At 46.7% G+C, this 11,770-nt stretch overlaps 1 pseudogene; it reads right to left on the reverse strand.

Annotated features, from left to right (window-relative positions):
- Positions 1-2,163: 2,163 nt before the first annotated feature.
- LOC142574728 (uncharacterized) lies at positions 2,164-4,594 on the reverse strand (annotated as a pseudogene).
- Between the last annotated feature and the right edge of the window lie 7,176 nt (positions 4,595-11,770).

The raw sequence follows: 11,770 nt of genomic DNA on the forward strand, positions 1-11,770 counted from the left end.
GAAGCTTAAGCTTCTCCTTCAAGAGTGGAACGCGATAGCGTTATCGCACTCCATTCGCACCGCCCACTCAAAACGATCTAGGCGAGCCAAACGTCGTGATCAGCACGGACAGCCGGGCCGCGACGCGCCATGAAGACGGACGCGATCATTGGGTGAGCGCGCGCGACGTGTCGGGGCAGCGCCGTACATTGCCAGGAGGGGTGTCTTCTGTGTTTGCCGCAAGATGGCCCTGCGTGTGCGCAGAGCGCAGAAAAAATTTAGCGGAAACATACTTCGCTACTCGTGTAACTCAACTTCTGTAATTTACATGCTCATAATTACCGATATACACTGCAGTATAACTTTCTACGGCACGTTTCTAAGGCAACACCGAATTCACTAGAGGCGCTTTTGTCGCTATAATTCTCCTGGGCCTCCACAGTTTGTGGAAAGCTAGAATGCAGTTCAACAATGCTGATGTCAATTCTCGAACTACACGTGATCACTTCATTGAATCTGTAGTACGGTTCAGGGATGTCCATCGGGCACTCCCTGAACAATCAACATGGATTGACATGCTAGATAAGGTTGCAACATGGAAAAAATTTTAATATGTCGTGCCAGCATAATCCTTGTTGACGTGTTTGCTTTTTTGTGTATTGTTTGTGTATGTCAAAGCCGGCAATAAAGACAAAAAAGAAACTCGGGGCTGAGTGGTAGAGTCTCCATCTCACACTCCGCATACCGTGGTTCGATTCCCGCCCAGCCCACCTTGAAAGTTCTTTTTTATTTATGAATTGTCTTCCGGGATTTCTCGCTAACGGCCAAGGCAGCCGACGACACCGGCTTTCCTGCGACACGAGATCCTTAACACTGACGCGTTAAAACGCTTGGCCAGGGAGAAAGTATGTTACGGGCTACTGAAAGGACTGGGAGGCTCACAGCATCAAATTTCAGAAGAATTTTACATTGTGTAAAACCTGAAGCGCTCATAAAGGATATTTTATATCCAAAAAGACAAGCACTTAGACATGATGACCCAAGATTGTATGGACTTCAGAATGAACAAGCAGCTGTCCAGCAGTACATTCAAATAATGAAGCTGTATGACAAGGATGTCACAGTCAGCAAGACGGGCCTTCATGTCCACGAAACGTATTCCTGTATTGCAGCATCACCAGATCGCCTCGTGCTGGATGGGGGTACAGCTGGGCTTCCTGAAGTGAAATGCCCTGCATCGAAGGCTGGGCAAAAAGCCGTCGAGGCTTGTAGCGACAAATTATTCTGTGCTGAAGTGATTGAGAGAGAACGGTGCCTAAAGCATTCACATGTGTCTTTTTATCAGGTGCAGGGTCAATTTGGCGCCGCTCGCAAACAGTGGTGCGACTTTGTGCTATGGACTGGTCACCCTGAAATGCAGCACTCCCTGTCAGTTGAGAGAATCTATTTGGACCATCAAGTATGGGACAATATCCTTCAGGGACTTCTGTACTAATGCTAATGCCTATTATCAGCGGTTGCTTTGGCAACGGTTATATGTGATTGTGGTTACTTTTATAATCTGATGCTCAGCTTTACCGATTTGATCTCATTTGTGCCGCAAGAACTGGTGTTTTACATATATAGCTCACTTTACAGCGAATTCAATATTCATACACCTTCTTTATTTTTCAATTTGAGTTCAGTGTTGTATGTGCAATATGTTTCACAATTAATAATATTTATGAGACGCTTCGGTGATGCTTTTAACTACAGGAGTCGTATGGCATATTTTGCCATCTGCTCCAAAAACAAATGCCGCTTCCATCGGAGTGAAATCTAATCACATCTTATTTTGTCTATTGCGACATTTGCAATAGGCGTGACATTACAAAAAAGGTACACAATTATATTTAACAAATATGTCTTCTGCAAACTCTCTTTATACAAATCTTCACAGACAAATATGTCACTTTGTTTTGTAGGGGCAAAATACAGAAGAGAGGAGCAGTTGCATGTTTCATACACTATTTTGAAAACAACAACGCAAGCTTTTAAGTGACAATCAAACGAAAACTCAAACTCATCTCTATGCAGACCACCTGCTGTACTGGTGAACTACTTAGCCTCTGACTGCTCTCCATCCCTTTTATTATTCAACAATGGTCCTCGGAAATTTCACAAAAGAGCGCATGTCGCAAACATTTAGTCTGCTAGATCCAGGATATTGATAGGGAATGGGTTATCTAGTATGTGGTATTCTTTTCTTCTTATTATTACTCTCTCAATGGCACTCTTGCACTTGCAACTCGTTTTGTCACTTCAACGTCATTGGCATTCATTTGACGCTGCCCAGAGATGCGAAATGGAGGATTGTAGAGATCAACACGAGGAGGAAGTAGGTCAGTTACATTAAACCCTTTGTCTACCATTACCCCATCACCTGGCTCTAACAAGTCTAGCACTGCAGATGCCTCTACAATGGCCCTGTCGCTTGCTCCTCCACCATAGAGGGATGACACAAAGCTTATATAACAGTCTGGTGTGGCCCCTACTAAACACTTCATCCCATTTGCATACTTGTAGTTTGAAAACGTTTGCCTTTGTGCATTTGAACTCGAGGGCTTCTGGATGCGCACCTCAGTAGTGTCTAGTATAAGCCGTGTGTTTGGGTACTGCCTAAAATGAGGTGGCATATGTTGCTGGACTTCAGCCAATGTAGGAAAGCTAGTTACAGCAACTAATTCTTTGTGCAGCACGAGTATCCACTTTATGAAAATGCGACTAAACGTAGGCATGGAAACGCCAAAGTTTCGTGCAATTACTTTAGTTGCCATGCCTGTCCGCAGGCGTACTAAAACCATAAATATCTGCTCCTCCACAGAATGCAAACATTGATTTTCACTCCTGGCAAGCCGCAGGTTTCTCTCTACCACAAAACTGAGAATGAGCCTAACACTGTTACAGACGGCAGCCCAGTATAATACAACATGTGACGTGAGATTGTCATGTTCTCAAGACACAGCATCTTTGACTTCAGTTCGTAATAACATGTCTTCCACTGACTAATAGTTTCTTCTGGTCTTTTCAGTGGTGACTGAAGCTCACAGTTTGTCTTTTTCTTCAGCTAAAAGTGATTGAAATTCTTGAATGCTTTTAAGCAGATCACTTGTCTGGCACTCGTCTGTGGTTGCATCCTCAGCCATGACAGCCTCTGTTATGTCATCTTCAGCGATGCCATCCGCAGTAATGGCCTGTGTCTGGTTGCTGTCGTGCAGTGCAGTGCTCAATGAAGGCACCTCATCATTCAGACCACAACTAGCAGTTGCTGTTCCTCTTTTCTTCTATCTTTTGAATCGGGCGAGAGCACCGACGCTGCTTGCTTTCTTGTTCTTGAAGATGAATGGAACATAATCTGGATGCTCCACGAATCGCGAAGGTATTCCTGAAAAAGAAAGTTAGGGTAGCGCACGTCGACCTCACGTTTTTTCTTTAATTTATGCCGTTACATTTCTGTGTTATCGCTGCAGTTTTAGTAACAACAAAAGATATACTAATGACTTTGCTTAACTTAAGAACCCCTCACATAACTCCTTTGCGCAGTGCTGGGGTCCTTCCTTTTTGTACCACCGTGGATAAAGCCTTTCTTATTTTAATCTGAAATCACGACGCGTAGCCGAGCTAGCTCGTCGTTTGATAGCAATGCCGTGGCACGGCTCTTGGTAAGGGCTTGCGTATGTCGCCTTCATGACGCTGTGCACTCATATTGCAACGTAATGCAGCGCAGAGGAGGCCCTGAGCTTGAGGCGCCGACTGACTGACGTGTTTGGCCGGCTCGCCAGCGCATGAGAGTTTCGCTTGTGAAAGGCGCAGCGTCGCGATACTACCGTCCACTCCCCTTCAGGGTCCTGAAATGGACATAGTACACTGCAGTAGAAGATATCAAAGCCTGCACAAGCGTGTTGTTCTCATGTGCTCCTAAGCAGAATGTATAATTTTCTGACAGCCAACGTCGTCGCTTCGGCATACATGGTAGTCGCGACGCACGCGCACATTCCTTCGGGCATATACCTTCCTTCCGCCTTTGAAACTTTTTTAAAGCTTCCTTCGGTACGCACACGACACTGCTGATTGCGTCCCCCTTCGTAGTCGATAAACCCGCTCGTTTCAGCTACTGTGCGCACCGACCACGCAGCCACGCAGGTTTGGAAGCCGGTGCTTCGTGCTCTATAGCTTCACCAAAAAGTGAATGCAGTAAAGTAAAAAAGAAAGGAAGCCCTTACCTGTCACAAAGTGGTCGCTGCAAACGCGCGAGTTGGCTGTCGGCTGCACGCAGACCCATCAACAATCAAACGGCACATTGCCTGCACCCACTTTGCCTTTTTGGCTGCATGCAGCGATGCCACAGGGAATCTGAAAAGTCTGATATTTCCTGGCATTTTACTGCAGTTGAAGCATCCCACGGCGGCGCACTGCTGAAGCATCTCTCAAGTGATTTCAGCATACACGGCAAAGGCACAGTATACCCGACGGCTACGCAGCAACGAAGGAACAGGCGAGGAAGAGATAGAGATCAGCCGCACGGACTCACTGGCTCTACTGGCGACCCACCAAAAAATATGGCGGCCGCGTACATCCCACATTGCATTGCACGCGCATACGCAGAGAGCCACCTGAAAAAGGTCCATTAAAAGCGACATCTCCTCCATATCATATAATAAAAAACATGAAGTGCACGACAGCTGGTGCGAGGGCCTTCCGGGCCGCATAAAACCAACAAGTTCTCTCAAGCTTCAGTAAATTTAACATACAACACAATGCGCTTGTGCAGTCGTGTTGTCTGGCTAGCGCAACGCGGTAATGAAGCTGCAAACAGAGGAAGGGGCAAGTGGCATTCAGAATTTTAGCGAAATGCCCTTAAACTGCATGTTGCACTGCAGACGAACTTCGTCGCTTACCCGTCTAAATATGATCAACTGGAAAAAACACCGACACGACAAAGGAAAGGATGACCGCAGAACTGCGGCGATCCATTGCTACCATTGCTCCCGCTGATGGAGCTCTGCGGGGAATGATTAGAACCGTATCACCGGCGTGTTTTCGCCGTTATTTGAGCCCCGCACCGTGCAACAATTCTTCGACATCCTTTGAAGCTTTGGACGCCCCACGCATGCGAAAGGTGTCGTTTATTTTACTCTGAAACCGTGAATAAAACAGAGAAGCATGATCAACAACACAGCAAACTACGGAGCACGGCTGGCTCCTTTCCCGGCTGGTCTGCGCAAGGCCGCCACCATCGGCGTGCACTACGCGCATATACATGGATGAAGCGTGGCAGAGAGAAAAGAAACTGGAGGAACTCGTTTAGACCGCACCTCATCGAATGTGCCCGATGCCCTCTGGAGCTCCTGGGTCGTCCCCACTTTAGCCCCTTGAGAGCTGTAATTCTCCGTGACCCCCCGCAAGCGCTTACCTTTCTACCAATGTGCAAGTCCAGAGGGAAGCAATAGAGAATGGAAGAGAGGAGAGGGGAGAAGAGGCAGGGAAAGGATAGAACCGATGCAATCTCATGAATAACAGCCTTACGAGTGAATAACAGCCTTAACTCTCTTCGTTCGCAGTTCCCATAAAGATAACGGGTGGGGGGGGGGGGAGGTGACAGGGAAAAGGTCACGTGAGAAGGCAAGGAAACGCTGGACGTACGGAAGTTCAAGGAACGGTACGGGGCGTTTCTGCTATTCCTGAAAAATAAAACCACGCAAATATGTCTAGCGGGCAACTTACGCAGGGCGTGGCAGAGCAGAGTTAAAGCGCACCGCAGGGTCTAGGCGACCCACGGAAGTGGTCGCACGTCAAGTCGACACTTCTGTGCCCGCATTGCGGCTATGGCAATGCTCTATGTCACGGATTTGACCGAGTCAGCCGCATTTTGACGGGGACAAGATAAAAAAACGCTCATGCACTTTGATTTAGGGACACGTTAAGCAACACCACTGTGCCAAAATTATTCCGGAGCGCACCACTACAGCCTGCCTCATAATCCGATTGTGCTTTTGCTCGTACAGCCCCGTAATCCGATTCAACTTTAATGCTTCTGCCACGATGCGATGTGCCATGTGAGGCAACGACAACGCTCCACCTTCTTAGAGGTTATGAAATATGGCGCACAACAAAGCCTCAAGCAAACACCTCTCTCTTTGTATTTTGCGTACTACGCAGAAAGAGAGCAGTGGTGCACGCAAGGTAATGTTTAACATCAACTCACCACTCTTGTGTTGGACAAAAAGTTGAAGAAACTAGGCATTCGCCGTCAACGTCACCGCTAATTCGTCAATCGTCAATCAAAGCAAGCAGCAGAGAAAGGTTCGCTTACATTGATTCCCACAGCGTCTGGGATCTGCATAATCTTTATGACCCCAGACGACAGCAGAACTTCTCAGTATTTCATTACCTCACACGCGCTTTCCCTCATAATTTATTACGACACACACGCATTCATAAGCGCTGTCATTAGGCGACTGCGTACACTGCACAATAATCGCGTTCTCAAAATAATTCTGACACTTTCGATTTGCCATTTCTTGGGCTAAATTCGTACTGCGAGACCTTAATAACTTTTAACAATGGTGGAAGACTTGGAACACAGCAATTCAGGTAATTTACTATCTTATTTATACAATGCTGTTTTGGTTTCGGTACGCCTGAGGTACATATTTTACTACCTTAATGCAGAAGGTGGTAGCGTGAGTGCAAACCATGTTGACGGCTTGGCACTAACTCTGCTAATCCCTCCGCGAGGACTGACAATCGTTCCTTCACTCCGCACTCGACCACCCTCGCGGCTCGAAGATTGGTTGCTGCTGTTTTCAGTTTGGGCTCCCGTCGCTCTGCTGGTTGTACCTATAGCCACGAAGGCTATTCAATTACTCGCTGCATAAACCGTTATATAGCACATATAAAAGCGAAGCTGTATACCTCTACCGACCAAGGAAATTTTCATATCCTTGGCGGCATGGCAAGCAAAAAACTCCCCATACGCGGGCCGATACCGTAGATGGTGCAATGCCGGGACGACCTGCAGCGGAGGTGAAGCAGGCGTTAAACGGACACTAAAGCGAAACAATAAATCAGTTTAGACTAATGAAACATTGTTTCAGAACCCTGCAGGCAGGCATTTCAAAAAAATAGTGTGATTATTAGATGAGAAAATGAAGGTCCAAGTATCAGTATTTGAATTTCGCGCCGAAACCCCAGCGCCGGTACGTCAGCGTGACGTCAGGGATTCCAAAGTATGTTTTTGTATTTGGCCTGCGTTGGGTGAATAAAAGTTCCCGAAACCGGCCGTGTTTAATGTTTGGTTCCTTTAGAACACAATGTAGTCAATCTGTACCGCTACATATAATTAGTAGGCCCTAGAAGATCCCCATAAAAATCCAAGACCTCACAGCCCCCAGGTGCGGGAACTTAAGTAGGCGTCGCCACCTGTATTTCGTTCTTGCACTTTTTCTGGCTTACCCGCCGTGGTTGCTCAGTGGCTATGGTGTTGGGCTGCTGAGCACGAGGTCGCGGGATCGAATCCCGGCCACGGCGGCCGCATTTCGATGGGGGCGAAATGCGAAAACACCCGTGTGCTTAGATTTAGGTGCACGTTAAAGAACCCCAGGTGTTCAAAATTTCCGGAGTCCTCCACTACGGCGTGCCTCATAATCAGAAAGTGGTTTTGGCACGTAAAACCCCAAATATTATTATTTTTCTGGCTTACCAAACGTCTTATCGTTGTAAGAGTGGTGTTTTTGGTGTTGTAGAATGGTAATTTACTGATGCAGAAGAAATCATTTTTCACTTTAGTGTCCCTTTATGCACTCCCCATACGTGGGCCGATCCCGAAGGTAGTGCAATACCGGCCCGACCCGAGGCATACTAATAGCCACGAAGGCGATTCACTTACTCCCTGACATAAACTGTTATATAACACAATTTACAGCTAGGCTGTATGCCTCTACCGTCCAAAAAAATTTTCGTCTCCTTGTTGGCGTGGTAAGCAAAAAACTTTCCATATCTGGGCCGATCCCGAAGATGGTGCAATGCCGAGCCGACCCGCGGTGGAGGTGAAGCAGTTATATACGTGGGCTCAGTGAAGTTAGGAGGACAAAAGAAGCATTTACAATGCTAAAAAGAGGGCATGTCCTGTGCTAACGGGGCTTAACGGAGGGACGAGAGCTAGGAGACGGATTTCTGATTAATAAGGATATAGCTGGTAACATAAAGGAATTCTATAGCATTAACGAGAGGGTGGCAGGTCTTGTGAAACTTAATAAGTGGTACAAATTGAAGGTCGTACAGGTCTGCGCCCCTACATCCAGTCATGATGACCATGAAGTCGAAAGCTTCTATGAAGACATAGAATCGGCGATGGGTAAAGTCAAAACAAAATATACTATACTAATGGGCGACTTCAATGCCAGGGTAGGCAAGAAGCAGGCTGGAGAGTAGTCAGTGGGTGAATATTGCATAGGCTCTAGGAGGGAAGAGTTATTAGTAGAGTTTGCAGAACAGAATAATACGCCGATAATGAATACCTTCTTCCTCAAGCGGGATAGCCGAAAATGGACGCGGAGGAGCCCGAATGGCGAGACTAGAAATGAAATAGACGTTGTACCCTGCGCTAACCGTAGCATCATACAGCATGTGGACGTGCTCGGCAATGTGCGCTGCAGTGACCATAGGACAATAAGAACTCGACTTAGCCTAGACCTGAGGAGGGAACGGAAGAAACTGGTACATAAGAAGCCGATCAAAGAGTTAGCGATAAGGGGGAAAATAGAGGAATTCCAGATCAAGCTACAGAACAGGTATTCGCCTTTAACTCAGTAAGAGGACCTTAGTGTTGAAGCAATGAACTACAATTTTATGTGCATCATTAGAGATTGTGCAATAGAAGTCGGCGGTAACTTCGTTAGACAGGATACCGGTAAGCTATCGCAGGAGACGAAAAATCTGATTAAGAAACGCCAATATATATATATATATAATATAATTACAATATACATACAATACAATATAACAATATACAATAATACAATATACAATAATATATATACAATATAATAATATACAATAATGATATGAAAGCCTTTAACCTTAAAGCTGGAATAGAACTGGCAGAACTTTTCGAGTTAATCATCCAGCGTAAGAATACATATACTTAGGGCGGGTAGTTACTGCAGATCCAGATCATGAGACTGAAATAATCAGAAGAATAACAATGGGATGGCGTGCGATCGGCAGGCGGTCTCAGATCATGAGCAGCAGGTTGCTATTATCCCTCAAGAGAAAAGTGTATAACAGCTGTATCTTACCAGTACTCGCCTACGGAGTAGAAACCTGGAGGCTTACGAGAAGAGTTCTACTTAAATTGAGGACGACGCAAAGAGCTATCGAAAGAAGAATGATGGGTGTAACGTTAAGGGATAAGAAAAGAGCAGATTGGGTGAGGGAACCAAAGCGAGTTAATGACATCTTAGTTGAAATAAAAAATAAGAAATGGGGGGCATGGGCAGGACATGTAAAGAGGAGGGAAGATAACCGATGGTCATTAAGGGTTACGGACTGGATTCCAAGGGAAGGGAAGCATAGCAGGGGGCGGCAGAAAGTTAGGTGGGCGGATGAGATTAGGAAGTTTGCAGGGACGACATGGCCACAATTAGTACATGACCGGGCTAGTTGGAGAAGTATGGGAGAGGCCTTTGCCCTGCAGTGGGCGTAACCAGACTGATGATGATGATGATGACGATGGTGATGATGATGGTGATACGTGGGCCGATTCCGAAGATATTGCAATACCGGCCCGACCCGCGGCAGAGGTGAAGCAGGCGTTAAGATCACGAAGATGGTGCAATACCGACCCGGCCCACGGCACAGGTGAAGCAGGCGTTAAGCACTCCCCATACGTGGGCCTGTCCCGAAGATAGTGCAATGCTAGGCCGCCCCGCGGAGGCGGTGCAGTTCGCCATTAAGGGGCCCGCATACACAGCTTCGCTGGTCATCCTTCCCTATGTAGAAGGGCACTGACATTTTCATTATAATGTAGTTGCCTGCGAAAAGTGCCACTCAACATCCCAAGAGAGTGATGCTATTGTTTACATCGTTTCACGTGTAGTCAGCACTCGTTCTTCGCTCGGTATATGGTGGAAAATCAGCCCGCACTGATATCGAAGGATGCCAAAACGCGGCGAACTGCTTTGATCTGCGTCTACTTGTGTGGAATTACTTCGAGAAGCATGGTATGAGTGATCAGACCACTTTGACAACTGAAACCAGAAGGGCGTAGTAGTACAGGATGCTGTGGATTTCAGTGACTGGTGAAAATGGCACTTGCACGATTGTAATTTTATTCCTAATACGCCCTTCGTGTCGAAATGGGGAGAGGCATGGAATGAACAACACCCTGTGAAGGAGTGATTCGAGCTGCACAGGAGCATGTCAGCTAAGGAATAACTAGCCAAAAAGGTACATTAGGTAAATGGTCGCCGTAGGGGAAGTGTCCGTGTTAATCTTGACCATTTGTGGGTATTCAAAGTGCAACCAAAGCACGATGTGTAAGCGAGTTCTGACAGGTTTCGCAGGTACTAGATCATAGAGATATCATAATGCTAGAGGGGATGCTCTCATGGAGGCCAGTGCACCAAGCAGATGGACGGAGCCAGGGAATCCAACTTGCGGTTTTGGTTTTAGGCACGCGCAGTTTTATTGCTAGCTTGTGTTACGCCCGGCTGCGCTCATCGATGCCCTACTGACACTGTATTTTTGTTTTCGCTCTTACTGTTGAAACAAGTGCTGTTTTAATTTTTATTTCTCTGTTATTAAAGTGGGGATGTTTGTTTCTATTTCGTAAAATGTGAGAATACACACAATTGAGAGTGCTGTTTACAGGCCAGCATCGACGCTGCCCACTGTTACGTCTCAAAACAGTGTTCAGTATTCCTTGCGTGCTCCTCACGTGGCAGCCATTTCATCAGTCCCCGCCCAGACTACTGGGCCCTACATACACTGTGACGTGAAAGAAGAGGAGCTCACTTCGAGGTGACAAGACCAGCCGTCCTCTGGGGAAGCGGTACCTACCGCGAAGTCCACTCTACTGACCCTGACCCTGACAAGCTGATCGTCCCGGTGAGCCCACTAATTGATCACCATCCTTATCACCATCATCATCATCAACCTGGTTACGACCACTGCAGGGCGATGACCTCTCCCATACTTCTCCAACTACCCGGTCATGTACTAATTGTGACCATGTTGTCCCTGCAAACTTCTTTCATCTCATCCGCCCACTAATTGATGAAAGGGGCCAACGTCGAAGACTTCCATGGGAACGGCGTCGACATCACGTTCCCAGATTACCACGTCGTTGGCTCGTATGCGGGGGCGATCGCGCAACATTGGAGGCGGAGTCCGGCGACACAGTGAGACGTCAAGGGTGGGATTTTGTGAACGATTCAACAATTGAGATTGGTCGAGACACAGTCACCATATTCCCTAGGCCAGTCACTTAGGGAAATGAACTGCTTTAAATGCGGACATCGTTGGTACACTGGCGTGTCCTGACGTCTGCTGACGTGTGTGTCCTGACGTGTCCGGATGTCTGCTGACATGTAGTGAACTCACACTTTTAAAATGCTCCTACATGGAGTGATATCATAAGAAGCCAAGAAACACTGACACCAAGGACAACATAGGGGAAATTACTTGTGCTTAATAAATGAAATAAAGAAACGATAAAGTAATGGAAATTAAAGTGGATGAAGAAACAACT

This window comes from Dermacentor variabilis, chromosome 3 (genome assembly GCF_050947875.1).
Source record: "Dermacentor variabilis isolate Ectoservices chromosome 3, ASM5094787v1, whole genome shotgun sequence".
Lineage (NCBI taxonomy): Eukaryota > Metazoa > Arthropoda > Arachnida > Ixodida > Ixodidae > Dermacentor > Dermacentor variabilis.